We start from the raw sequence: 6827 nt of genomic DNA, 5'->3' as shown, positions 1-6827 counted from the left end.
GATCACCATGTCTGCCCTCGTGTCGCACACGACATCGTTGATAATCTCATCCGGCGGGGCCGGGGCAGCCACGTAGTGCTCCCAGCTCAATCCAAGCTCTGGAAGCCGACCCTCACCAGGCAATGTGACAAACCCTGGGAAGTTTTGCCGGCAAAGAACTCCAAGGACGGAGTTGGGCCGGCGGACACTATGATGGTGGTCCCAACCCCTGCAGCATGACAAGGCCAACACATTAGTTATTTGAAGAAACGTGAATGCAGAAGGTACAAAAATATTAAATGCACTTACGTACCTCTCCCCATCAGGGAAAATCAACCACCTCTGCTCGCGGGTCACCGGCACGGACGGGAGCTGTGTAGCACCACGCTGGTAGACGTTGCCCCCCTCCTCCCCCTCCTCATCAGTCGGCTCCCCGCCATCATCAGCATGGCCACTCGGCTCCCCGCCATGCTCAGGCTGACCCGACCAGGTACCCCATCCAGACGTGTGCTCCTTCGGGGTCTCGTGGGCCCAAGTCTCGTGGGCCGAAGGCCCGTCGACCCGAGGCTCGTGGGCCGAAGACTCGTGGACCGGAGGCTCGTGGACCGGAGTCCGTGCAGCCTCCTCCTCAGACGAGTCCACCCTAGCAGTCACGTGCTCAGGTGAAACAGCTGGGGGCAGTGGCGAGGAAGGCACCGTACGAGTCACCCTACCTCCTCTCCCGCGACCACGTGCTCCAACTCCTCTCTTCTTCTTACCTTGTCCCCTGCTGGGCACCGCGGTCGATGAAGAAGGGCCCGGCGGTATCGCCATACTGTCCAGCAACACTCGGCGGAGAGGTGCGTGTGGTATGGAAGACCTCGCACCACGCGCCGACGAAGAAGGGGCCTCGGCGTGCTCCCGACCAGTGCCCACCATCTTTCAACACCTGCCATGACAAAGAATAAACGAAATTAGTACAACATAAAAAAAGTACCGACATGAATAATAATATGTATATCACTTAAGTGTATCATCATCAAGTACAACATAAAAAAATTGAATACCTGACACTACTAATAATCTCGATCAGTATCATCAATAAATGCATAATCATCATCATCACTATAATCAATGATGGGCTCATAGGGTTCATTGGCATCAACATGTGCAAGGCCACCTTGACGTAATCGGTCAAGCATTGATAGGTCATCCGCAGCAGTAACCTCTTCTTGTTCCGGCTCTTCTTGTTCCTCCTCTGGGGTGATGTCGGATTCATTGTCGCTGTCTACTTCAATGTTTTGGGGTGAAGTATAGCGGTTCTTGAAACGCTTTTTGGAAAAACGTGTCTCTTGGAAGAATTCTCCTTCATATGTGTCTGGGTTAATGTGAGGTTCATAATCCTCTTCCTTTGGGGGAGAAAGTCTAGCACGTGGCGGCACTTCATAAACGACATCCCAACCTTTGAGATTTGGATTAGTTTGGCAGGCCCACGGTAGATAGAATACTTGGGTCGCCTGTTGAGCCATAATATAGACATCAGGAACATCTAAATGAGTGCTTTGGTTGATTTCAACTAGCCCTATATGTTCATGAGTCCTTCTAGTCTCCTTCGGCTGAAACCAATAACATTGAAAGACTACGACATTCGGTGGGTTTTCACCATAGAACAGAAGTTCATAAATTGCTTCAACTCTCCCATAATACTCGGTACCTCCTTCGCCGATAGCAGATACACAACAATTTGTAGACTTTTGGTCGGCCATAGATAGCTCTTTGCCATAGGTACGAAAGCAATACCCGTTGATGTCGTACTTGTCAAATGAACGGACCTTATAGTCAAAACCATTAGCGACTTGTCTCAATTCGGCGTCCATAGACTCTGAATTAGCCTACAAGTTTAATATGAAAGGATTGTTGCATTATGCACAAATTAGCGAATGAAATGAAATTGCCTAATAGAAATTACCGTTTGTTTGAACCAAGAGATGAAACCGGGATAGCCACCTCCTTGCTTTGCGAGAAGCTCATACTCTTCGACGGAATCCTTTTGGATCTCCACTCCATACGAGAATATGGCGACGTATCGACTATATGACATATCCAGGAATAAGAGTAGTTCAAAGGAAATAGAAGTTGCGAAACAATGTACCGAGAACTTACTCGATGTACGGCCGCACTTCTATCAGGTTGTTGAAGATATACAACGAAATGGTCCGCCATTCTTCGTTATCCAAAGATACTGGATGTGAAACACTAGCTGGTGCGAGATTCCCTTTGAATAGGCTAAGGTTGGATCCACACTTTTTAGGCTCGTCAGCATTGTACCGAGGCTTCGGATTATGCAAATGACGAGTTTTGGCTTCGTAGTGCGCTGTTACGAAGTTTGCCGCCTCCTCTGTGATGAATGCCTCAGCCATCGATGCTTCAATTCTACGTTTATTTTTACATTTTTCTCGAAGCGTCTTCTGCATCCTCTCAGTTGGGTAGCACCAACGATTTTGCACGGGCCCCCCCAATCTTGCCTCGGTCGGGCGATGCAAAATCAAATGCTGCAGATCAACTCTGGCGCCAACTCTTCCATTTCTTCTAGCACGCCAGGCGATAGTTCTTTCGCATAAAGAACACGGAAGAAATAGCTGAGTTCTGCCAGTACTAGCCATTCATCCTCAGGGATGAAGCCACGCAACATCACCGGCATTACCCGCTCAATCCATATGTGCCAATCATGACTCTTGAGACCAAATATCTTCAGTTTATCAAGATTCGCTCCCCTCTTTAGATTCGCTGCATACCCATCGGGGAACATCAACTGCTATTGCACCCACAAGAGAATTTCCCTCATAGCTGGCCTTCCAAGATTGAACCATGCCTTTGGCTTCGTCCAGTTCTGCTTTCCTTTCGGTTCTTTCATGTTTTGTAACGGCCTATCACATAGCGCCTCCAGATCGACTCTAGCCTTAGTATTATCCTTTGACTTCCCATCTATGCCGAACAATGTACCAAAAAGTGCCTCGGCGATATTCTTCTCAGTGTGCATCACGTCGATGTTGTGTGGGCAAAGGAGGTCTTTGAAGTAAGGAAGATCCCATAAGCATGTTTTGTGAGTCCACGCGTGCTTAGTATTATACCCCTTGAAGTACCCTGGACGTTGTGGATCTGGCTCGAGAGCGTTTAACTAATCTAGGGTCTGTTGGCCTGTCAATGCAGGTGGTGCAGATTTTTTGACAACTCTACCCCTGATGAAGTTCTTCTTGTCTTTCCTGAACTTATGGCGAGGATCCAGGAACTGTCTATGCATGTCGAAGCAAGAAAACTTGCGACCGGCCTGAAGCCAACGAAACTCAAGAGCTCCCTTGCATGTGGGGCACGGGAACCTTCCATGCACACACCAGCCAACGAATAGCGCATACGCCGGCAAGTCATGCGTCGAGTACATGTACCAGACACGCATTATGAAGTTCCGTTTGCTAAAGGCGTCGTATGTCTTGAACCCATTATCCCAGGCTTCTTGCAATTCGTCCTTAAGCGGCTGCATGTACACATTCATATTTTTGCCCGGATAGTTGGGTCCTGGAATTTTCAACGTCAGGAAAATGTTCTTTCTTTGCATAATCTGTCCGGGGGGGAGATTGAGTGGAAAGACAAATACAGGCCAACAGCTGTATTGGGCTGCCGTCATACCAAACACACTGAACCCATCCGTGCTGATGCCGACTCGAGGATGCCTCGGATCTGCCGCTTTGTCAGCATGTAATTCATCAAACTTTTTCCACGCAACACCATCCGATGTGTGTACCATCATCAGATTCCCATCTGCATCTAGTTCGGTTCTTTTGCCTGTTTTGTGCCATGTCATCTGTCTGGCCGTCTCTTCGACCATGAAAAGACGTTGAAGTCTTGGTACGATTGGCATATACCGAAGAACACTAACGGGGATTTTGGTCTGTGTATTCTCACCCATACCGTTGTCTACCACAATATACCTGGAAGACTTGCAAATGGGACAATAGTTCAAGTCCGCATAGTCAAGCCTAAATAAGGCACATCCTTTCTCACAGGCATGTATCTTCTCATAGGGCATCTTCAGTGCACGGAGGATTTTGTCCCACTGGTACAGGTTTGCAGGCATTACATGGCCTTTGGGTAGAAAGCGTCCAAATACTGTCATAATTGCGTCATAGCATTCTCTGCCCAAGTTGAACTGAGCCTTCAGAGCCATTACTTGTGAGATGGCATCCAACTGACAAAGCTCAGTGTGCTCGTGGAGCGGACGTTTCGAAGACTCCAACATTTCATTGAAGGCCTTTGCAGATTCCTCCATCTCCTCGTCCGAATCCCGAGCATCATCATAGCCTTGCACCATGTTTTCCATCCCGGTACCATGCTCGTCGGTACCATGCTCGTCGGTGCGACGACGATCCACCTCAGCTCGTTCACGTTGGGCAAACTCACCATGAAATGTCCACACCGTATAATCGGGCGTAAAACCACTCTTCTGCAGGTGTTTGCCCATTTCAGCCTCTGTCTTCTTTTCCCAATTGCTGCACCGGAAACAGGGGCACCAGGTTTTCTTTTGGCCATTTGGAAATGCGGCTTGCACAAACCCCTTAGTTTTTGTGAACCATTCAGCGCTCCATTTGTTCTGACTAGTGTGACCGGTATACATCCAAGCACGGTCACTCATCTTGACTTTCAGAGCTACTGGACACACAACAATTATATATGTAATTCACCATGTATATATTCATTAGTTGATCTACTTTGTCAATTTTATTACGTCCATGCAACCTACACTCTAATAGGTAATGATAGGTCCTAATCCCACCCGTGTATGTGTAGATTGGGTTCATTTTCCCATGCTATGCTCCGGATCCGACGCAAAATTTCGGCAGCACCTCCCCGCTGTTCTCCTGATACACGTCTCTGCAATAAACAGAGAGGATGTGTACCCGGAGAACAACAGGGGAGGCACTGACGAAATATATGCTTCGGATCCGGAGTAGAGCATATGGGAAAACAAACCCAATCTACACATACTCGGGCTGTCCATGGATAGCGTTGGACAATTTGAAAGAATCAAGGTTATAAATATGCAAATGCATGCATATTTACAACTATGACACTTTCGAACGGGAGACACATATTGGTTACGCATACTGATGATTCAAGACACATATATAGCTAGCTATCAAGTTTCATCGGAATAGATCAAATAATTAATGGGGGAGGAGGACTTGTCATTTGTGCTCACCCACGAATGAAGGGGCAGAGCTCGTCAAACGCACGGCGAGGTCGTCGAACACCAAACCTCGCAGCGATGAAACAACTGCACATTTAAAACTACACAATCAACACAATTATATATGATGTTTTTCATAACAAAATCGAAAAGTATATGACCTAACTAATAATTCACAAATATATGACCCCGTCGGCCTCTGGAAGGCCAAAGAACACCTTTTCGGGAGGTGCCGGTGGTCGGGGTGTCCTGTCGGTGTCGGGGTGCCGTCTCGGGGTCGGGGTGCTGTTTCGGGGTCGGGGGGTCGAGGTGTCGTGTCGATGTCGGGGTAGTGCCTTGTCCGTGTCGGGGTGTTGTTTCGGGGTCGGGGTGTGGTGTCGGGGTCAGGGTCAGGGTGTCGGGTCGGGGTCTAGGGGTCGGGGTGTCGTGTCGGGGTGCCGGGTCGGGGTCGGGGTGCCGTGTCGGGTCGAGGTGCCATGTCGGGTCGGGGTTTTTTCCTCTTTTTTCCTTTTCTTCTTCTTCCTATTCTTCCCTTTCTTCCTTTTTTCCTTCTTCTTCTTCTTCTTCTTCTTCTTCTTCTTCCTCCTTTCCTTTTTCCTCTTCTTCTTCTCCTCCTCTCCTCTTTTTTCTTCTTCTTCTTCTTCCTCTTCTTCTTTTTTCTTCTCCTCCTCCTCCTCCTCTTCTTCCTTTCCTTTTTCCTCTTCTTCTTCTCCTCCTCTCCTCTTTTTCTCTTCTTCTTCTTCTTCTTCTTTCCTCAAACTAAACTAAACCTAAAACTAAACCTAAAACTAAAACTAAAACTAAAACTAAATCTAAACTAAACATAAATCTAAAACTAATAAAACAGAAAAAAGGAAAAAAAAACTAGATCTAAACCTAAAACTAAACTAAAACTAAACCTAAAACTAAAACTAAAACTAAATCTAAACTAAAACTAAAAAGGAAAAAACAGAAAAAATAGAAAAAAAGGAGAGGGGCTTACCTGGGGCAGGGCCGGTGGAGGAGGGGGGCAGGGCGGTGGAGGAGGCCCCCGGTGGAGGAGCTGGCCGGGGCGCGGGGGCGGCCTGGGGCGCCGGGGGGCCGGGGCGGTGGCGAGTGGTGGGGGCGGCCGCGCGCGGCGGGCGGCGGCTCCGGCGGTGGGGTGGGAAGTGGTGGCGGGGCGCGTCGGCGAGGACAGAACAGAGAGTAACGGGCGGGGGGGTACGGGCCGTTAGGTAGTGTCCTCTTTGCCGTCCGCCCTTTTGCCTCTTTGCCGTCTGCTGGCAGACGGCAAAGAGGTGGGCCGTTATGTTTTTTTCCAAATGGGCGGGGGGTGGGGACCACCTCTCTCTTTGCCTTCTGCCAGCGGACGGCAAAGATTCTTTGCCGTCTGCTGGCCGACGGCAAAGAGCTCGCGGACGACAAAGAGCTTCTTTGCTGTCTGCCATTTCTTTGCCGTCTGCTTTTGGGTAGCTGATAGTAAAGAGCTTCTTTGCCGTCCGCTAGCTGACGGCAAAGAGCTGGCAGATGGCAAAGTAGCTGATTCCAGTAGTGATAGCCTCTTCGATGATGTGTGAGTAGTTTACCAAAGACCTTCGGGTACATAGTTATTAGCTAGATGGCTTCTTCTCTCTCTTTGGTTCTCAAT

The sequence above is a fragment of the Triticum urartu genome, chromosome 7, assembly GCF_003073215.2.
Source record: "Triticum urartu cultivar G1812 chromosome 7, Tu2.1, whole genome shotgun sequence".
In the NCBI taxonomy this organism is placed as follows: Eukaryota; Viridiplantae; Streptophyta; class Magnoliopsida; order Poales; family Poaceae; genus Triticum; species Triticum urartu.
This window is presented reverse-complemented; position numbering follows the sequence as displayed.